General features: G+C 43.4%; 1 long non-coding RNA gene across 2 annotated transcripts in view; it reads right to left on the bottom strand.

Annotated features, from left to right (window-relative positions):
- The window catches only part of LOC132406996 (uncharacterized), a 59296-nt gene that overhangs the window by 13654 nt on the left and 22328 nt on the right, over positions 1-23314 (bottom strand). For both annotated transcript variants that reach the window (XR_009516330.1, XR_009516331.1), the window contains exon 2: positions 15413-15575. This is a non-coding gene — a long non-coding RNA (uncharacterized LOC132406996). The remainder of the gene's footprint in view (positions 1-15412; positions 15576-23314) is intronic.

The raw sequence follows: 23314 nt of genomic DNA, 5'->3' as shown, positions 1-23314 counted from the left end.
ACAAGAGAGCAATACATTACATATTTGAGTTGAGGTGCATTCTATCTTGAGATGTAGTTTATAGCTAAGCAGGGAGGAATATTGTGTATTTAACATTTCAGTAACAGATATGTAATAGTGTAAATATGGTGCATTATTTGATTAAGCATCCTTTGTTGTTTACATAATTCATTATAAGTTACGTGTAAAAGTACGTGAATGGCATATGCAATTGTGCCACCATGTCACACGTGTGTGCTTCACTGAAAACTCAGTAGGCCCATTTCCCAGATCCCATATTTTTCTTTCAATTAGTTTCCACAGTTACAAAGTGTGGTGAACTACATATACCTGTCTGGACACGCCCCCTGCTGACTGCTCCTGTGGCTCCTCCCACAGACCCTGGTATAAAGGCGATCAAGGCCTGAACCCGGCCTCTCAGTCTCCAGGATGTAGTATGGTGGTCACTCACTGCTTGTTCCTTCTTCCAGTCAATAAAAGCCGATATCTCGCCTTTACGTCTCAGAGTGAGTTATTGACGGTGCATCACAAAGCATAGCAAGTACCACAACTTTAATATTTTGCATTTGGCTAAGGATTTTTTTTTAAACTTAGAACTGCATTCTGCAGTCCAGCTCCACCAAAAAATGTTTTATTTTGGACTATGCATTTTCTTCAGAGCTAAGCTTTAAGAACACATTCATTTAAACCAGCTTCCTTCTGTCACCCAGTTCGGATACGTCCTAAGAGCGGAGTGAGAGACACTGAAGTGGGTCGATAGTTCACAGACTTTAATGCAAACAGTGTTAAAGGGAAAAGAAAACAATAAACACTGGGCCAAACAGGGCCGTTAACTATAATGCTCAAATGGAAAGTGAACCCTGCACTGTGGCTGAAAGGAATAACTAAACATAAAATGAATACTACTAGTCTTCAGAGTCAGTTGACTCGACAGTCCATTATCTCAGGCAAGGAGGAATGCCAACAGGAAGCGAAATGTTGTTGTGCTGTGTCCAAGTCTTGAGAAACACTACGACAGAATGAATGGAGTTAAATACTATCACAATGAAATATGTAGGCCTCCGTTAGTCTCGATAGACCATGGATTTGCACCTTGGAAAGTTTCCAGGGCACAAGCCTGGGCAGGGTTTTTTTTATGGAAGACCGGCAGTTGCCCAATCTGCAAGTCTCCCCTCTCCACGCCACCGATGTTGTCCAAGAGAAGGGCATTAGGACCCTTACAGCTTACACAATGAAATAGTTATCAGCTGACATGTGCATATTCACAAGCACAATTGCTGTATCTGCTGTGCTGCCAAATCCATGCTTGTGAAACCCTCAGATGACATAAAGACATCCGCGAGTTACTCCCATCGCTTCTGGTGCATGGTTGGGGAAATCACACGCCACTCACCTACATCTCTTCCTCTGCTGCTCTTCACCTTGAAAGCACTTCATTTGTGATTCTCTTCCACTGTCCACACCGGTCAGTTCCCAGCAGTTTTCCACCAGTAATTAGTACTAGTTGAATCTACAGATGCAAACTAAAACACAGGAGCAACTCTTCCTTAGGGTTGGTAAAAAAATATATAATAATCTAAACCTAAGCATATTTTTACTGCGGAAGATAGTTTCTTTGTTGTTCATGAGCAGGAGCAGAAATAGATCAAATCATTTTTCTTCCTGGAGCAAAGAGGCTGTCTAAAGGCATGGGAAGAAACGAAGTGATATGCAAGGAGCAGAGAGGTATTGACAAGGCAGGAATGAGTCAGGCAGAGTTACTGGCTGAACTAATGCTGGAGCAGAACAACAGAAGGCAAACAAATGTGAATCAAGTAGGCCAGAAGGAGGTTAGAGGAAATGACCAACAACAATCTGAGAAGGATTGAAAAACAAATGGAAAAGTGTCAGAACATGACATGTTGAGGGGATTCACGGAAGTGGTTTGCAGGAAGGATGCACCTACTCAGAGGAAAATGAGAAGAATTACCCCTTCACTTGGGACCTCAGTGCCTGTCGTCCCAACTGGATAATGTGAAAAGCAGGAAAATCATTCAGTCTTTCTGACTGGAATTCCTAGCCAACTCAGGAATGCTTTGGGGGTCATTAAAAAAGCAAGGATCAGAAGCGCATTATTATTCAGGATTTTCATTACAGAAATGTCTTAAATAAATTGATCATTTCACTGATACCACGTATGTTGTTAATCTCATCTGTGTGTCCATCATGCGCATTTCAAACCTGGCAAAGAGGCCTTCAAATGTAATTAAGTTTTTATAAATATCTTTCGAAAATGAAACAACTGCCTAGGAACTGAAATAGACCTAATTTGTGTGCGATAAAACACAATGAAACAGCTGGTCTATAAGAGTTTATCCCCATCAAAAACAGATTCCGTGAGAACATGGCACAATCTCTATTTCACAAGAGAGACATAATAGAGGGCTCACCTACTAAGCCGATATGTGTAGAACTGGATGGGGCAGTATGGTAGCATAGTGATTAATATAAAACTATTACAGCACCAGTGATCTGGTTTCAATTACTATGCTCTACTGTTCCATGTTGTAAAGGAAGTAAAGGATAATGTTAAACCATGAAATCCAGCAAACAAAGTCACAAGTTTTAAGAGGACTGAAGTTTTAAAGGTCCAGCAACAGAAGACTAAAAAGCTCATCAGAACATAGAAAATTAATTTTGAGAGAAAATGTACATCTAGTAGAAAAAGAACCATTAAAAGCTTCTCTGGATATACAAATAAAAAGAGGGTAGCTGAGGTAACTGTCAGGCCTCTTGAGAAATTGTCTGCTATATTAATAATAGCAAAAAAAGAAATAGCAGATATAATGTATTTTTTACATCAGTCATTACTGTGGAAAATATTGCTAATGCCCAAGTTGCCACAGACAGAGTACAGAGTACAGCATAGTTGCAGGCCATTCTGTCCATTGAATTCAAGAGTTGAGAGGTAATGTTGCAGCTATATAGGACCCTGGTCAGGCCCCACTCGGAGTACCGTGCTCAGTTCTGGTCACCTCACTACAGGAAGGATATGTGTGTGTGGTCTCCATCGGCCGTGGTCCACCACGGGTACTGCACCTCTGGTAGTCACTGATTTGTCGAGCAGCGTCAACTGTGGCTACTGAGGCCGATCCTGGAACAGTAGGCTCGGCCACAGGTGCTGCATGTGCAGGGCATCGTGGAATTGTTGTCCATTGTCTGCTGTGCTCTCCGTTTAGCTCTCCGCTCCTCAAACTGACTCAGGATCACTCATTCGCCTCGCTCTAGGGGTTGCTGAAGAGTACCTCGCCATTTGTTGCCGTCATCTGCTGTATCCTCCCAGCACTCTGTGTTGATTTTTAAGGCTTTCATGTCACACTTGCTGTGGTCCTTGAAGTGAAACTGAGGTCCACCAACATTCTTCTTGCCTGTTGCTAGTTCTCCATAGAGAATGTCCTTTGGCAGTCTACCATCCTTCATACAAAGGACGTTGCCCAGCCAGCGCGGTCTGCATTGTCTTAAAAGTGTGAACATTGCGGGAAGTCCAGTGTGGGAAAGGACCTCAGAGATTGGGACTTTGTCTCTCCAGGTGATGCCGAGGCTGCGGTGAAGCCTGCTCAGGTGAAAACTATTGAGTTTCCTATCCTGTTTGGAGTAGATGGTCCAAGCCTCACTACCATACAGGAGGGTGCTGATAATGCATGCATTGTACAAGGCAGTCTTGGTCTTTGCAGCGAGTTTCGGATTCTCCCAGACCCGCGAGGAGAGTCGAGCAAGGATCGATTTTGCTTTGCCGATAAGCCTATTGATTTCAGCATTAAGGGAGAGAGTATCGCTAATGGTTAACCCCAAGTACGTGAACTCGTAACTGTAATCCAGATCGTAATTGTCGATGGTAATGACTGGTGTCTCCACTACATTCTGGGCAAGGACATTTGTTTTCTTTAGGCTGATGGTAAGCCCGAAGTCCTTGCATGCCATAGAGAGGCGGTCCATGAGAGTTTGTAGTTGCTGTTTGGTGTGCGGGGTTATATCAGCGTCATCGGCAAAGAGCATTTCACATATTAAGATCTTTTGCACCTTTGTTCTCATTCTCAGGCGTGCAGCCATCCATCAGACCTGGTGTGGATGTAGATGCCATCTGTTGGCGTCCCAAATGCGTGCTTCAATAACATAAGGAAGAAGATGCTGAATAATGTTGGGGCCAACAGGCATCCTTGTTTGACTCCACTACGAATAGCGAAGGGTTCTGGTGAGCTGCCATCGTACTGAACAGTAGCCCTCATGTGCTCATGGAATGACTTGATGATACTCTGGAGTTTGGGGGGGACAACCAATCTTGAGGAGAACCTGAAAGAGCCCCTCCCTGCTGAGAAGGTCGAATGCCTTGGTCAAATTGAAGAAAGCAACATAAAGGGGTTTCTATTGTTCCCTGCTCTTCTCCTGGAGTTGACGGAGTGGGAAAATCATATTGACAGTTGACCTCCTTGAGTGAAAGCCACAATGGGACTCGGGATAGACTCATTCTGCCAAGGTCTGTAGATGTGACAGAGCTAAGTGAGCAAAGATTTTGCCGACAATACTCAGGAGGGAGATTGATGCACCATCAATAACTCACACTGAGACGTAAGGCGAGATATCGGCTTTTATTGACTGTAAGAAGGAACCAGGAGTGAGTGTCTATCATACAATGTCTTGGAGACTGAGGCCGAGCGTCAGGCCGCAGATCTCCTTTATACAGGGGCCTGTGGGAGGAGCCACAGGAGCAGTCAGCAGGGGCGTGTCCCGACAGGCACATAGTTCACCACAGAGATACCCCTGTAGTTGTTGCAGTCGCTCCTATCACCCTTGTTCTTGAACAAAGTGACAATTTTGGAGCCGGCATATCCTGTGGTATGGCTCCTTCCTTCCAGCACTGACAAAGGACCTTGTGTAAATGTTGGAGGAGTGAGCTCTTGCTGTGTTTGATCAGGTCTGGAGGAATCCTATCATTGCCAGGAGCTTTCCCTGGGGCCAGACTGTCAGTTGCCTTGCTGATGTCCTCAATGGTTGGTATGGAATCGAGTTCATCCATGACTGGTAGACAATCGGTGGCATCAATGGTTGAGCTAACAACATTTTCCCTCAAGTAGAGCTCAGAGTAGTGTTCTACCCAGAGTTCCATCTGCTTGCTTTTATCGGTGATTATTTTACCTCTGGATGACTTCAGGGGTGCTGTCTTGCTCTGCGATGGACCAAGGGCCTTCTTGACACCATCATGCATCAACCTGATATTGCCTGTCACAGCTGCCGTCTGAATGTCCTCACTGAGCTGGAGCCAGTACTCATTTGCGCACTGCCTGCAGTCTGTTGCACTTTGCTTCTAGCAGTTCGAAGAGCCTGGAGTGTTTGGTCGGCTGGTAAGTGCTTGTACTCTGTGAGAGCTGCACGCTTGGCTTGGATGAGGAAAACATAGAAAGGCTGAAGAGGAGATTTACAAGGATGTTGCCTGGATTGGGGAGCATGCCTTATGAGAATAAGTTGAGTGAACTCGGCCTTTTCTCCTTGGAGTGACGGAGGATGAAAGGTGACCTGATAGAGGTGTACAAGATGATGAGAGGCATTGATTGTGTGGATAGTCAGAAGCTTTTTTCCAGGGCTGAAATGTCTAACACAAGAGGGCACAATTTTAAGGTGCTTGGAAATAGGTACGGAGGAGATGTCAGGGGTAAGTTTTTTATGCAGAGAGTGGTGAGTGCGTGGAATGGGCTGCCGGCAATGGTGGTGGAGGCGGATATGACAGGAGACTCCTGGATAGGCACATGGAACTTAGAAAAATAGAGCGCTATGGGTAACCTTAGATAATTTCTAAGTAAGAACATGTTTGGCACGGTATTGTGGGCCAAAGGACCTATATTGTGCTGTAGGTTTTCTGTGTTTCTATGTTTCTAATCAATTCTGGCATGGTCCTGGAGGAATGAAAAATAGCAAAACTGTCATTCCACTCTTCAAGAAGGGATAGAGGCAGAAGAAAGGCATTTATAAGCCATTTAGTCTGACCTCAGTGGTTGGGAAGATGTTGGAGACGATTATTAAGCATGTGGTTTTGGGGTACTTGGAGGAACATAATAAAATAGGCTGTAGTCATCATGGTTTCCTTAATGGAAAATCTTGCCTGACAAATCTGTTGAAATTCTTGGAAGAAATAATAAGCAGACTAGACAAAAGGGAATCAATGGATATTGTGTACTTGGATTTTCAGAAGGCACCACACATGAGACTACTGATCAAGTTAAGAGCCCATGGTATTACTAGAAAGATACATGAAAAGAGCACTGGCTGATTAGCAGGAAGCAAAGAGTGAGAGTACAGGGATCCTTTTCTGGTTGGCTGATGGTGACTAGGGGTGTTACTCAAGGGACTGTGTTGGACCATTTCTTTTTACATTATATGTCATTGTTTTGGATGACGGAATTGTTAGCTTTGTGGCCAAGTTTGTAGATGATATGAAGATAGCTGGAGAGGAATATCATTTTGAAGAAGCAGGGAGGCTACAGAAGGACTTAGACAGGTGAGGAGAATGGGCAAAGAAATGGCAGATGGAATACAGTGTCAGGAAGTCTATGGTCATGCACTGTGGTAGAAGAAATACAAGTGTAGATTACCTTCTAAACAGAGAGAAAATTCAGAAGTCTGAGGTGCAGAGGGACTTGAGGGTCCTCATGGAAGATTCCCTATGGTTAATTTGTAGGTTGAGTCAGTGGAGAGGAAGGCAAGTGCGATCTTAGCATTCATTTTGAGCGGATGGCTCCATGCCTGTTCTCACTAGAATTCAGAAGAGTGAGGGGTGACCTCATTGAAATCTATTGAACATAGAGTGGATGTGGAAAGGATGATTCTGATGGTGGGACAGTCTAAAACCAGGGGACATAGCCTCAGAACAGAGGGATGTCCTTTTAGAATGGAGATGTAGAAGAATTTCTTCAGCCAGAGGGTCGTAAATCTGTGGAATTCATTGCCATTGGCAGCTGTGGAGGCCAAGTCATTGGGTATATTTAAGGTTGATAGATTCTTTTTTGGTTAAGGCATGAAGGGATATGGGGAAAAGGCAGGAAACTGGGGCTGAAAGGCAAATAGATAGCTGAGGAACTAGAGGAGCAGACTCGATGGGCCAAATGGCCTAATTCAGCTGCTACATCTTATGGTCTTATAGTCTGTTAACTCTGGAACGCTACCAAAAATTTGGAAAATGGATAATATGACTTATTTGTTCAATTAAGGCAGGAAATTACAGGTCAGTTATTTTAATAGCTATTATTGGTAAGGTGGGATAGTCAATAATCAGCGAGGAAAGGGGTAATTATTTAGGAAATGGAATATTATTTATGAAACTTAAATGATGTTTAGCAAGTTTGCTGAATTTGCTTTGAGGATACAACAGGGAGGGTTCATAGTGTGTATGTATATAATTTGATTTCCAAAAACAACATTTGATAACATGCCATATAAGAGGCTGATACATAAATTAAAAGCCCATAGTAGCAGAGGACATGTAAGCTTGGATTAAAAACTGTTTTGATAGAAAACGCAGAGTTAGAATTAATAGCCTTTTTATCTAGTGGAACACCTCAGGGTTTCAGTTCTTGGTCCACAATTATTCACTGTTTGCATTAATGACCAGGAAGAAGGAACAGTATGTAAGATTTCCAAATCTGCCAATGATGTAAAGATAAAGAGGAAGGACATGAAGTGATGAGGGCATTATGATTCTGCAATGAGATATAGATTGGGTGACTGGGAAAAGACTGGCAAATGAAGTTTCAGAGAGATGTGTGGTCATGTACTTCAGGACCTGGGTGTTTAACTGCGTGCATCACTAAAAGCTAGCAATCCGGTCCAACAGCTGGTTGAGAAAGCCAATGACATTTTGGCCTTCTTTGTAAAGGGGGTAGAGTATAAAACTATGGAGGTTTAATTACAATTATATAGGGTGATGGGGAGTCCTCAGCTAGGCTGTGGCCTAGTGATGTATTTCTGGTCCTCCTTTCTTGTGTTGAGACAGTTAGGTTCTGATCTACACTCAGAAGTAAGTGTGGAAACAGACCTGCACAATCCCAATGGGACCCAATTTCATTTAATGCAGCTGCTGACACTGTGTGGCACAACAATTAGAGAATTGCCTTACCACTTACCAATAGCAACAAAACACCTTAGTGGGTGAGAGGCACGATGGGACCACAATTAGAAGTGCCATTTCTGGTAACGTTCCAGAGTTTAACAGGCTATAAGACCATAAGATATAGCAGCAGAATTAGGCCACTTGGCCCATCGAGTCTGCTCCACTATTTCTTCATGACTGACCCATTTGCCTTTCAGCCTCAAGTGCAGTTGTATTATTAACGCACATCAGAAAAACTTTTTTAACATCCTGACTTTTTGTGTGAGGAAGAACATTTTACTTTGGTGGATATCCCCTAAGGCCTCTGGACTTTTTAGTTGGTGTAAATTAATCATGGAATACATTTCTTTGGACTTTTTGACATCTGTTGTGGTGACCCACTTTCTGTGCAGGCAAACCGGCTCACAAATAGCCAGTGCGCGGGGAGAGACTTTGGTAATGCACCTTTGATGTCATTTCTGCCCGGAGAGGGTGGGTGCTAGGGATTAAAATGCCAGCGCCACTAAGTTTGAATAAACTAGTCTCGAAATGACTTACCGACTGCGTGTCGTTGTCTCTAGCTCTGTATGTAGTACATCGCTACATTGGTGATCCCGACGGACAAAAACGGGATTTGGACCAAAGATGACCGACTCTTCATCTGTTCATGCAGTTTCGCTAAAACTGTCAACTTTCTGGATGCTGCGACCACGCGTGTGGTTTAGCCAAGCAGAAGCCCAGTTCCAGATTCGACAGATATCTTCTGATTCCACGGGTTACTATCACGCGGTGAGCACCCTTGACCAGGAGACAGCTGCCCAGGTTGCTGATTTCATACATTCGCCCCCAGAAGAAGGCAAATATGAAGCATTCAAGGCGCTGCTCATTGGGACCTTTGGCCTCTCACGGTGTGAGCGGGGTGCCCGCCTGCTTCACCTGGACGGTTTGGGAGATAGGCTGCCGTCAGCCTTGATGAACGAGACGTTGGCCCTGGCTGACGGATGCAAGACCTGCCTCATGTTCGAGCAAGCGTTCCTAGAGCAGCTGCCCGAGGACATACATCTGCTGCTGGCCGACGCAGATTTCAGCGACCCCTGGAAGGTGGCGACCCAGGCAGACGTGCTATGGAAAGCCAAGAGGGAGAGCGTGGTGTCCGTCAGTCAGATTACCAGGCCACACGCCCAACAGCAGACCAGACCAGGCCCGGCAGGGGGGCACACACAACACAGAGGCAGGAGTGAGGACAGTGAACAGAGGTGTTTCTACCACCAGCGGTGGGGCACAAAAGCCCGCCATTGTTGCCCGCCCTGCAAGGGCCAGCTGCTGCTAATGACTATGGCGGCTGGCCACCAGGACAGCTTCTTGTACGTCTGGGACAAACAGTCGGGACGCCGCTTCTTGGTTGACACCGGAGCGGAGATCAGTGTCTTGCCCCCGACGGGGTACGACACCCACAACAGGAAGCTAGGACCCACCCTGAGGGCCGCAAACGGCAGCACGATACGGACCTACGGCACCCGCACAGTGCAGCTGCAGTTTGGCGCCAGCCGGTTCACATGGGACTTCACACTGGCCGCCATGGCCCAACCACTCCTGGGGGCGGACTTCTTGCGAGCTCACAGCCTGCTGGTCGACTTGCAAGGGAAAAGACTGGTACATGCCGAGACTTTCCAGACATTCTCCCTGGGTGAAGCCAAGTTGCCGGCCCCACACTTGGACTGTATCACGCTGTCGGTGAACGAATTCACCAGAATCCTGGCGGACTTTCCATTGATTCTGGCACTGCAGTTCACGGCAACCATGCCGAGACACGGGGTACAGCACCACATCCCGACTCAGGGACCGCCCCTCCATGCCCGCGCACAAAGGCTCCCCCCAGAAAAGCTGGGAAGGAGGAGTTCAAGAGGATGGAGGAATTGGGGATCGTACGAAGGTCCAACAGCCCATGGGCCTCCCCCCTGCACATGGTGCCCAAAGCAGCCGGGGGTTGGAGACCATGCAGCGACTACCACTGCCTGAATGAGGCTACAACTCCAGACAGTTACCCCGTGCCGCATAAACAGGACCTTGCAGCAAACCTGCACGGTGCAAGAATCTTTTCCAAAGTAGACCTCGACCGGGGTACCATCAAATCTCGGTGCACCCTGAAGACATCCCCAAAACAGCACTCATCACTCCATTTGGCCTGTTCGAGTTCCTCCGAATGCCATTCGGCCTGAAGAATGGTACAGACGTTCCAGCGGCTAATGGATGCGGTGGGGTGCGACCTGGACTTTGCGTTCATCTATTTGGACGACATCCTTATAGCCAGCAGTAGTCGTCAGGAGCATCTGTCTCACCTCCGCCAGCTCTACACCGGCCTGAGTGATTTCGGCCTCATGATCAGCCCGGCCAAATGCCAGTTCAGTCTCGATACCATCGACTTCCTGGGACACAGGATTACCAAAGAAGGGGCAACACCTCTGCCCGCCAAGGTAGACACGATCCGCCACTTTGCCCTGTGACCTGCTCAGGCCCCTGTGTTCCTGCCTGGGAGGTCTGGGCCCTGCTTAGGAGTTATGCGTCCTGCCCAGTAAACTCCTAGACCAGTGGTCGGCAACCTTTAGCACTGACAGAGCCATATGGACCCATTTCCCACACAAGAGAAAACACTGGGAGCCACAAAACCCGTTTGACGTTTAAAATGAAATAACACTGCATACAACGGGTTTTTTTGCCTTTATGCTATGTATAAACAAATTATAATGTGTTGCATTTATGAAATTGATGAACTCCTGCAGAGAAAACGAAATTACATTTCTGCATGCAACAAAAACATTTTGAGCTCCGAAAAAAAGACATTGGGTTGAAGGTTACACCATAGTTAGCCTACCTTGGATCGAAAAATTAAAAGAAATCGTGCACTGGCGGGTGTCAGGCATTGGCAGTGGTGATGTATATTAATAGCGATAAAAAACACGTTGTAGCGGTGTGCTACACGCAGCACTAAAATAACGACACTGCAGTCAAAGATAACTTTATTCGAACTAAACAGCCTCGCTTTAAAGCCTCCCTCAACCCGCCCCCTGTGGGCGCGGATGCTCCAAAAGACATGTACTCACAAACCCCCGTAGGCTATCTCCCTTAGCCGGAACGGTGGCTAATTGTGAGCCAGTTCAGATGTGCCAGGAAATGGGGTCGCCACAACGTTTTATTTAGATTGTACAAGATCACCATAATCTTCAAATTTTGAATTACATTTCGAAAAGTAACAAACCACGGGGAGCCGCAGCACAGAGATGAAAGAGGCGCATGCGGCTCCGGAGCCGCGGGTTGCCGACCCCTGTCCTAGACTCTGCCTGAACTCTGGGATCCCGCCTTGCCTGAACTCTGGGATCCTTCTGCCTGCCTGAACTCTAAGGCTCTCCTGGAATTGAACGTCACATTCCTCACGCACATCACGGTCATCACATCTTGTCTATCATTTAGTTGTTCTTGTCCTGCCCCTAGTACTTCAGTGCCTGTGTCCTGCACTTGGGTCCAGCCTCCTGTCCCCTTATGACAAGCATAGGCTGTCCTGCAGTAATGCATAGCATTTTTACAGTACAGATGTCCACAAGTAAATTTTGTTCATAAATGAGGAAACGTAGAAAAATCATTCTATACCCCCATAGTGTTAAAATGAATGGCATCAAAAGCCTAGAAGGAAGAAAGAGGAAGGAGGGAAGAAGGGAGGAGCGAGGGAAGGAGGGAGAACTAGTTATGCAGTTGATTTCTAAATTTAATAATATGCTAATGTGTGTCCATGTGTTGGGTGTTTGTAAGCTGGGAACTCACCTGTGTGAGAGGGAATGGATTTAACATGCATGTAACATCAGTAGATGCGTGACTGACATAAGCGCACCAAGTGTCAGTTGCACTGATGTATATTGTGATCAGAAATGCCTGATCCAGTGTAAGATTGGGATGATCTAACTTGGCTAAAATTTATCATTGCATGCTTAGCACCTAAACCTCGTGTATAACATGCTCCATTTCCTGTTCTCTGATTCACTATGACGTTTAAAAAACCTCTTTTCATATCTCAGTGATATTGGCCTAACTTGAGGAGAAATATACTTGCATTGAAGGTCATCCAGAGAAGTTTCTCAAAGTCAGTGAAGGAAATGGTGAACAGGTTAAATCTAAACTCAATGAAGATGAAGAAAATGAGAAGAAATTTTGAAGCATGCAAGTTTCTGACGGGGCATTGAAAGGCTAGATCCTGAAAGGAATATTTACTCCCTTGAGGGGATCTAGTACTAAGGAATATGGATTCATAATAAGTAGTTGTCCATTTAAAGCTGAGGTAAGGAGGAATTTCTTCTCTCAGATTGTTATGTATATTTGGACTTCTTGACTCCAGAAAAAAAAGTGGCATCACTGAATAAAGTTGAGGCTGAGAATTTTGCACTAAAAAGTAATCAGGAGTAGACATGAAAGTAGAGCTGAGATCAAGATCAAATTTCTTGTGGTTTTAACTGAATAGTAGAAGAGAATCGAGGGACCTTTTACCAGAATCTCTTCCTGTTCCTGGTTTCGTTAGAATTGGTATGTGTTGCAACTTGCTATTTGCTAGAGAATGAAATCTTAGGAATGTAGAAGACAATGGTCTGTTAGAGGAAGCTAAGGGATGTAAATTATGTAATCTGAGTTTGCTATTTGCTATGCATGTATCCAATTTAGCAGGAGAATGAAATATTAAGAATGTAGAAGACAATGGTGTGTTAATGAAAGGTAGCTAAGAGACGTAGATTAGAACATGATTAAGTCACGAAATATTAAGAATGTAAACTTGCTATTTGCTAGAGAATGAAATCTTAGGAATGTAGAAGACAATGGTGTGTTAATGAGAGGTAGCTAAGAGATGTAGTCAGTTTTGAAACTTGCTATTTGCTATGCATGTACCCAATTTAGCAGGAGAATGAAATATTAAGAATGTAGAAGACAAGGTAGCTAAGAGATGTAGATTAGAACATGATTAAGTCAATGGGTAGAAACAATAGTGGCGGATGTACTAGTGATACGCAACTATAGACCGATTGCATATGCTAATGCAACTAAACCAGGAGATTGCTATAAAACATGCTATGTCCAAGGATCGGTGGGCAATCAGCGACTAGCTCAATGACCCTCAGCTTTGATTTGCAAATTAAAGTTTAACCCTTCTTGAAGAATCTTCTGCGTCTCCTAATCATTTGTGGGGCACGAGAAACCACGACAATTCCTGGTTTCTTCAGAATTGGTATGTGTTGGATATTTGCCAAACTTAAATTGAGGAGCAAGGGTTCCATTTGAAATTTTTATTTTCATTTGTTTGTTCTCTTCATTTTCTCGATATTCTTGGTCTAATATGAAGGGCTTGAATCTCATTTCTGGGCAACATATAAAAGCAGTGGGTTTGTATTTATGATTGCTGGTAGGTATTACGTTGTGCAATGTATTGACTCATTGTTGACAGATCTGAATTTATTTGCAGATTCCAGATCTGAAACTACAACACCCAGTGAGTCTTCTCTATCATGAGCTTTAATTTGTAAATATTAATATGCTTCTTTCAAATTGTTTCTCTTCTACAGAAATGAGCAAAATTATCAATACAATTTCTCAGTAAGAGAACAAAGAAAAACTCTAAACTTCAACTAACCCAAGAGAAAACAAGAAAGGGGTTGCATTTAAATTCCCTGACATTAAAGAAAAATAACATTGCACAGCCGAAGTATTCATGAAATAAACCGAGAATGTTTCTTTTGGGGCCTATATTAATACACTGACAACTGAGAGGAAGTACTAAACGAAGCTTACTGGAGCAATTCAAATTAATCTTATTAAAATAACATTATGTTTCTGAGCATATGTTTAACTTCAGCTTCCAAAAAATATTTTCCAGAATGCAAAAGCTTCGTATTATCTTAGCTAGCAATTTCCTCACTTTGGTTGGTAGCAACCTTCAGGAACAGTGTCCAGGAAAATTACTTCATATACAATTCTCTTCATGGTATTTGGGTAATAAGATTGCTCTATTAATGAGTCATCAAAGTGAAATCAGATTTCTATTCTCCATGGAAAAAAGACATAATAATAACTGATTGAAATTGCTCATTTTGCATTTTAGTGAGAAGACATTCCAGCCACTCCCAATCTTTTAATGAACAATTCCCTTCTGAGGCTTGTTGTATGCCAGAAAGTCTACGGAATTTTGCAAAAGTATGTCTTAATTACGCAAACATTGACAATGCAACTGTCATGCATTGCAATGCAAAAAAAAACAGCCTGGTCAGGAGACTGGCTGATTCCATCTACAATGTGTGCTGAACTAGTAAGTTGTAACAATTGGCCAAGACTAAAGAAAGGAAATCAAATATTTTCATAGGACCACATTTGGAAAACACGCTGCAAGGCAATTGGCTCAAGAAGGGATTAGGGATAATTGTTATGCTCCACTTGATGAAACCCAGTTGAAAATAGAATTTAGGGTCATGCTCAAATGATGGAATGTTGGAGACAGCTCGAACTGTTCATCACAGCAGAAGTCAGTATTTGCAGGAAGAGGAGAAAATTGGCCATATAGGGCTGTTGGAGAGGTAGAAGGTATAAGATGGGAGGAAGGTTGGAAATTAATACCAGAGCTCTAACCACTATTTTATCAGACCCCTCCTAAGTGATTTTATTCAAGGAATAGAGAGCAAAGATTATGTTTTAATCTATAGTGCTTCCTAGTTAGGTGTTTTCATCAGGGAAAAAGTGATCCATACCATATAAAGGACTACCAGCTATTCCTGAAAGTAGACACAGGTAGGTGATGGATAAATGACACAACTGAGTCATTGACAGCAGTAGTCAAAGCATTATTCAATGGCCACTTATTCAACTGAACTGCCAGCTGCAGGAAAGCAGGAAGAAAGGTTTAAGAAGAACTGAATTTCACCTTGGTTCCACTCATAATATTATTAAACTGAACTAAAAAAATATATATTTGCAGAAGGAAATTGCAATGACATTGCAACATCCTCTGTTCTATAATGTCAGTGGTTAGGTCCTTTCACTGTTCCACTTGCAAGGGAATATGATGAATGAGGTGAAAGAAATTGTCAAAGCACCATTCCTTGATTATACAGTGTAAGCTACAGTTTACCAAAAGGAGCTTTCACAATGATGAATTGCATATGTAATCAATGCTCAAACAGTTATTTCCCCTCAACATTGCAGTTAAGCATGGCACTGAAGAAGCTAATGTCAATAGTTGGTTGTAAACTCTCGTGACTAAGTTGCACTTACTAAAAGGTTTGTTTTCAAGAGCATCGTATAGATCTTTCCTGACCACAGAGCTGCTGGGTGGAAGGCGGAAAATTCAGTAGCATATTTCTCAGAAAAGCATTCCTTGCTTGTTGTTATGCTTCATGAATGCACTTGCTAACTGGATGTCCACCAATCCTGCATCCTGAAAAAAATAATCAAGGACTAAGCACATATTCACTGACATAAAAATGGAATCCTCAGAGTAATGGCAAAATATAATGTTGCCAACGGATAATAAGATCCACCTTGTGTGTAAAATTTTGTTGTAATCAAGCAGCTGAACAGAACTAAAGGAAACATACTGATTCTCCAAGTGATTTTATGCCTAAGAACTGTATTCAAAGAAAATACTTTGATAGAAAATGTTATTAAAATAAATTCTGCACAGCTGGTAGTAAATGAGCCAAAGCAAATTTGACACAGCGAAACATATGTTCAAAAATGCATATTATACAAGCATGAGCATGTATTGTATTGTAAATCCAGGTTCGTCTGAAGTGGAATAAACTTTTATTCATCATCATCATCATTTTGTGCTGTGTAGTGTGACATGGGCAGTCATGGTCTATCCATGACCGTGATTTTTTTCTACAGAAGTGGTTTGCCATTGCCTTCTTTGGCTCCCAGCCATTACCAATAATACTCTTCAGAGACTGTCCGCCTGGCATCAGTGGTCGCATAACCAGGACTTGCGATCTGCACCTGCTGCTCCCATGGCTTTATGTGACCCTGATCAGGGGGTGCTAAGCAGGTGCTACACCTTGCCTGAGGGTGACCTGCAGGAGGAAAGAATTACCTTACACCTCCTTTGGTAAAGATGTATCTCCAACCCATCATCCTTTATTCATCAGCCTTAACAATCATGTAGGAGCTCATCTTATAATTCTGCAGTCAACAGCTAATGTTTAGCAAGGTATTCTTATAACACAATGTTGAAAATCCTGGAAAGACTGGATGCAGAAAAGATATTTCCAATAGTAGAAGAGTATAGAACCTGAGGGCACAGTCTTAGAAGACAAAGATGTCACTTTAGAACAGAGATGTGAAGGAACTTCTTTAGCCAGAGATTGGTGAATCTGTGAAATTCATTGTCACAGATGGTTGTGGAGGCCAAGTTATTGAGGATAATTAAAGCAGAGGTTGATAGGTTCTTGGTAAGTAAGGATGTCAAAGGTTGTGGGGAGAAGATATGAGAATACGGGTTGTGAAGGGAAGTAAATTTGCTAGGATTGAATGGTGGAGCAGACTCAATAAGATGAATTTGCTCAGGTGCAATATGGACTTATATAAGGTCTAAAATTTTCAAGTTACAAAGCATATTTCATGAATTAAAAACATTCTAGATTATGAATTACTGCAGGACTGCTGTCATGTAGCCAGACAGTGTTGTTACTTATTACACAGCAAGATTTCGCAAACACCAAATGGGATATATGCCCAGATAATGAACTAGGAATTTTGTGACATAGTATTATGCTTATACAAAAGAATCTCTAAGGAAAGGGTTTAATGGAGTTATTTGAGACAAAGTATGCACAGCGCCATAAAGCTTGATTTTCCTTCTAAATCCATCATGCCCAGGGCACTCGGGCAATGTGCAATGTCATGCGGCAGGAATCCAAGTTTGTTAGAGTCTACCGCTCAGGTACAGCCTGAGGCATGTTGCCACCACTCACACGGAAGGAGAACATGAAGTGCCTGCCCTTTAGATTGGCTGTCCTACCGAACAGGTCCCAGCCAGTGGAGTACAAAAGTCGATGGGTGCTACAGGTTTGTAAACACAGCCAGCTCCATCATGGGCACTTGCCTCCCCACCACTCAGGACATCTTCAAATGGCAATGGCTCAAGAAGGCAGCATCCATCATTAAGGACATGCCCTCATCTTATTACCACCATCAGGTAGCGGTTCGACGAGTCTGAAGACACACCCCTAATGTTTTAAGAACACCTTCTTCCCCTCAGTCATCAGATTTCTAAATGATCCATGAATCAAAGTTCAAAGTAAATTTATTATCAAATTACATATACAACTCTGAGAATCATTTTCTTGTGAGCATACTCAAAAAATCCAGAATGGAATAATTACCATTATAGGATCAATGAATGGCAGTACCAACTTGGGTGTTCAAACAGAATGCAAAAGACAACAAACTATGCAAATACACAAAAAGGAAATAATAATAATAAATAAATAAGCAATAACTCAGGAATAAATATCAAGATCATGAGATGAAGAGTCCTTGAAAGTGGCTGTGGGAACATTTTAATGATGGGGCAAGTGCAGTTGAATGAAGTTCTCCCCTTTGGTTCAAGAGCCTGATGGTTGAAGGGTGTTACGTATCCCGTAACTGGATAACTTACCAGCAAAGATAGAGAGGTCTGTTGAAGTCTGATGTCACTACTTTCAAACGTTTTTATTTATAAAGGGGCACAAAAGTAAGGTTAATGCAAACATTCAGATAATGCACATCACCAACACGCAATCTAAAGCCCGGATATAGTCATAATCATCATTAATCTTGGCTGTTGTCTAGGGGATAATATTTTTTTGTCCATTGGAAATCTAAAGAGTCATTCAGAAGTCTTTCGAGGAATTGTTGGGTTTCACGTGTTTTAGAGGGATCGGTGAGAACGAAAAGAAGACTTGCCCGTATCTTTTTGACCACTCCGTTAAAATCAGGAGAGCGTTGGTTTCCCCGTTGTTAGTTCGAAGTCCTTCTCGGTAGTATCAGCCACCCGCTCCCCAGGCAAAGGAGTTAGGAGCGCACGTGGCGTTGAGTGGCTTCCAGCTCTCCCGGGAGCGTTGAGCGAGCAAGTTCCTCTGGTGCATCGCTAGGGTACCGCCTCCTGCAGTCTGCTTTTATCTTTACTTGCAGAGTTGTAGCTGTCCATCAAAGTAGGGGGATGCAATCTCCACCCCCACATGGCCCGAGGGTGTTCAGGTTCATGGTAGTTGTCACGTAGCCGGGACTTGCACGTGACACAGGTGCCTCTAAGAAAAAATGGTCAAAACCGTTGCATTGTCTCTCACTTCCGAGTCCCGAATTAATAGTGATCTTGCAATTCTCCGGAAGGAGGGGGCTGCTCCTGCTCCTTAGGCCCCTCAGAGCTGTGGTACCTTCATAACAAGGGTAATAACTGTTTCTGAATCTGTTGGTGTGAGTCCTGAGGCACCTGTAATTTCTTCCTGATGGCAGCAATGAGAAGAGAATATGACCTGGATGGTGGAGGTCCCTGATGATGGATGTTGCTTTTCTGTGAGAATACTTCATGTAGACGTGCTCAGTGGTGGGGAAAGTCTTTACCAGTGATGGACTGGGCTGTATTCACTACTTTTCAAAAGATTTCCCATTCAAGGACATTGGTGTTTCCATACCAGGCTGTGATGCAGCCAGTCAATATACATGCCACCACTTATCTATAGAAGTTTGTTAAAGTTTTAGGTGTCATGCCGAACCTTCACAAACTCCTAAGGAAGTAGAGACACTGCTATGCATTCTTCGTAATTGCACTTATGTTCTGGGTGTTACAAGGGGGCATTGGGACTGGAGCCAAGTGCAGGACACAGACACAGAGGTAGTATAAACAGAACAGTGTTTATTGATAGTTACTAGGAAGGCCAGGGAGCGAGGACTAAATCTTAACGTGGATATAAACATTGGATAACAAACAGGTAAAACCTGGACTAGGACTTGGACTTAGAACCTGGACTTGACTTGGACAAGGAACCTGGACCTCGGCTTGGACTCAGAACTTCGACCTTGACTTGGACTTGGAACTTGGATCTTGACTTGGACTCGGAACTCGGACCACGAGTTTGGACTTGGACCACGAAAAGACAGACTACCCAACTCACAGTAGCGACGAACGGCCAGACCTACTTGGCTGGAAAAGACTTGGACAACAAGGAGACAAAACCACACAGTGACAGTCCATTCATTCTTTGCTCAGAATGGCAGCAAATGGCCAGCAATCTCAGCCAGCCATGACAGAATTTGTACCTTACTCAGAGCAGCAGCAAAACAGCCACCAACTCACTGGACACGAAAATGACTGAATTTGCTAAGTGGCCAGAGGCACCAAAGCAACTAGAGTCCACATATCTTGGCAGTCCCGGGACGAGTATGACTGGTGAGAACAGTGAGATGACTGGTTTGCGGTGTCTAGTTTCCGGTGATGTGTTTCTGGTGACGATCCAGCAATCACTATTGTAACCTGAAGCCTTTTATGGTATGAAATGAAGATCAGGTGCCTTAATCAAGGCGCCCAACGGAACATGGGGAAAAGGAAATAACTGGAATGAGGAATCCACGGACCGGACCATGACACTGGGCCCAGGATAGGTCCTCCAAAATGATAATGCAGGGGAACTTAAAGTTGTTGACCTTCTCCAACTCTCATTCTCCAATGAAGACTTGTTCATGGACTTCTGGGTTCCCCCGCCTGAAGTCATTAACCTCATCATTTTACACTATTTTTTCACTACTAATTTATTTTTTTATATTTCTTACCATAACATTATAGTAATGTTTTTTTTATGTACTACACAGTACTGCAGCCACAAAACAGCAAATTTCATAATACACTATGTCAGTGATAAGTAATCCGGCCTCTACTTCCTTAAAATTCACCCAGTGTGCAGCTCTCTCTGAAGCTCCTAAACCCTAAAGCTCCCAACTCCTCCAAGCTCACAAACACAAGAGATTTTGAAGATGCTGGAAATCTTGATCAACACATACAAAATGCTGGAGGCACTCAGCAGATCAGACAGCAGCTATGGAATTGACTAAACAGTCGATGTTTCAAGCCTAGACTCTACTTCAGGACTGGAAAGGAAGGGAGAAGATGCCAGAATAAAAACGTGTGGAGAGCAGAAGGAGGATACTCATTACTCATTCACACCATGCTTTCTCTTTCCTTTCCTTCTTTTTAACTCCCTTCACCCTCTCTTTTGTCTCCCCACCACCACTCCAATTCCGATTGTATTGGCACCCAGCTTGGATATTTGGATGGCCTATAAGCTGTTATAGGATTATTTTAAGCAGTACCAGGAATTTTCTCTCAGTTCTCATATGGAGGATTGCCACCAAGTAAATATGAATTTAACTTGGAGCCCTATAGTGAACAAGCTCTGCTCATTGCTGACCACAAAAGTTTGGCTATTGCTTTGTTGGGTGGCAAATACTATCTAGGACTTAAACTATGCAAGTTGGGTGTTCAGTTTGGAAAAATTAGTTGGGGATAAAGGACCTCCCATACTGATACCACACAAGGCAGCCAAATTCCCATTTAAATACTGAAACAAGACCGTCAGCAACTCAGTTTGAACCAACAGTAATTTGGTCAAATGAATGAGTACTCTAACTGAGCCATGCCTGATTTGAATGAACATATATTGTTGTTCAAAACCCGAAATATATAGTTCTCAGCTAACACTCATATTTCCACTTATGAGCATAGAACAGCCCAGCAGCAGAACAGACCCTTCAGCCCACAATGTCTATACTGATCATGATGTCAAATTAAACTAATTCCCTCTGCCTGCACATTGACCCATATCTCTCCATTTCCTGCATGCTCATATACCTGTCCAAATGCCCGAACAGTTTCAGGAGGCACCATCAACCCAGTTACAGCACATTCCAGTTATATATCTAACACTCTATATGTAAAATAGATACTCAGCACACCTCCTTTAACCTTTATCCATCTCACCTTACAATTGTGTTCTCTGGTATTTGATATTCCTACCCTGGGAAAAAGTCATTAGCCATGTTATCCTCAACTTCATCATTATGTGCTGTGAAATATGATGTGGGTGATCATGGTTCCATGACCATGATTGTTCTTGGCCAATTTTTCTACAGAAGTGGCTTGCCATTGCCTTCTTTTGGGGAATGTCTTACATTATGGGTGGCCCCAGCCATTGTCAATGCTCTTCAGAGATTGTCTGCTTGGTGCCTGAGGTCACAGAACCAGGACTGGCCATGTATGGTATCTATACCTCTCATAGTTTTATAATCCTCTGTTACATCCTGACACCCCAGAGAAAACAATCCAGGTTTGTCCAGACATTCCTTTTAGATAATACTCTTCAATCAACACAGGACATGAGTATGTGAGCATATCCTAATCCTAAGAATTGTCTCCATTAGCTTCTCCACCCCTGATGTCAGGCTCACTGGCAGACCAGTTCCTGGATTATCCCTATTGCCTTTCTAAATAAAGGAACAACATTGGCTGTTTTCCAGACCTCCAAGCTAGAAAAGCCCAAAGATCTTTGCCAAATTTTCTCTCTTGCATTTCCAGTAATGTGGGATAGAACACATCGGGCCCTGGGGACCTATACACCATAATTTTCTTCAATAGACCCAACACCACTACCTTCATGATCTCAATAGACCCTAGATTATTAACATAGCCCACACTGTCCTCCTTGGTGAATACCAATATAAAGACCTCATTTAGTATCGTGTCTCTGGCTCCTCTGGCTCCAGGCGTAATTCCCTCCTTTATCCCTGTGTGGTCGTACCCTCTTGCAAGCTTCCCTTGTTTTAATGTGTGGAACACTCCTGGACTGTCATTAATCCTACTCACCAAGAAAATTTCACAGCACCTTTTGGTCCTCCTTATTCTTTGTTTGTGTTCTTTCTTGTTTTATTTATACTCGTTATGGACTCTGTCTGATTTCAACTTCTTAAACCTCACATACGCTTTCTTCTTTTTCTTTTTGACTAAGATGACAACATTTCCCATCACGCAAGGTTTCTTCTCTCCCTCAGAGGAACATACTGGTCCTGAATGCTGATCATCTCGTCTTTAAACAACTCCCACATGCCAGATGTGTTCTTGCCCAATAACAGCTGCTCCCAATCTACTCTCCCTGGTTCCTGTCTAATACTGTTGTAATTTGCCTTCCCACAATTTAGTCCTTCCCCCCCTCCTCCTCCCTCGCTGAGGTCCAGATTTATCTTTATTCATCACTATCTTAAACCAAAAGGGTTGTGATTACTGTTCCCAAAATGCTCTCCCACTGAGGCATCAGTAACCTGACTAGACTCGTTTCCCAATAAAAGGTCTACTGTGGCTGCTCCTCAAGTTGGACTATTTACATGCTGTTTCAATAAACTCTCTTGGATATACCTAACAAACCTTGCTCCTTCTAATCTCCCACACTAACGAAGTCCCAGTCAATGCTGGGAAACTCAGGCTCCTGTTGCTTGTGCCTCTTTGCCTGCATTCAGTACATGTCCCTTCACCTCATGGATTCCCAACCTTCCTTCTGCCATGGACCCAGGGACACCATGTTGGGAATTCCTGCTCTAGCTCCTGGCAACTATTGGAAGTCCTGCAGTATAATCCCATCAGAACAATTGCACGTCCTTATTCTTGAAGTCCATGCATATTGCCTCAGTGGATGCACACTCATTGGAGAGAAAGTATAACGTTCTCCCATATTATTAATGCAACTCCTTCAGCACTTTAATATATGTCTCTGTCATGCCTGAAACATTGAAATCCTGGGATATAGAGAGATGTCCCACTCTCAAAATCTTAGTTCCATATACTGATGCAGGCTCTAAATTCATCTGCCTTTCCCATTATACTCCTTGCATTAAGATAAACACACCTCAGCTCACTAATCTCACCATTTTCAATAATGTGGCCCTGCCAGCCTTTCTTATGAGGCTTACTTGGCCAAACCCAAACCTTCTCCTCAATACTTCCATCTGCTGACCCGTTTCTCTGGTCCCCCTGCCACACTAGTTAACTAGTGATCCAGAAGATTAAGGTGCATGGAATCTATAGTGACTTGGTAGATTGGTCAAAACATTATCTTAACCTCAGAAGACAGAGGGCAGTGGTGGCGGGTGTTATTC

Source organism: Hypanus sabinus, chromosome 17 (assembly GCF_030144855.1).
Source record: "Hypanus sabinus isolate sHypSab1 chromosome 17, sHypSab1.hap1, whole genome shotgun sequence".
Lineage (NCBI taxonomy): Eukaryota > Metazoa > Chordata > Chondrichthyes > Myliobatiformes > Dasyatidae > Hypanus > Hypanus sabinus.
The sequence above is the reverse complement of the archived record's forward strand: the minus strand, read 5'-3'. Positions and strand labels throughout refer to the sequence as shown.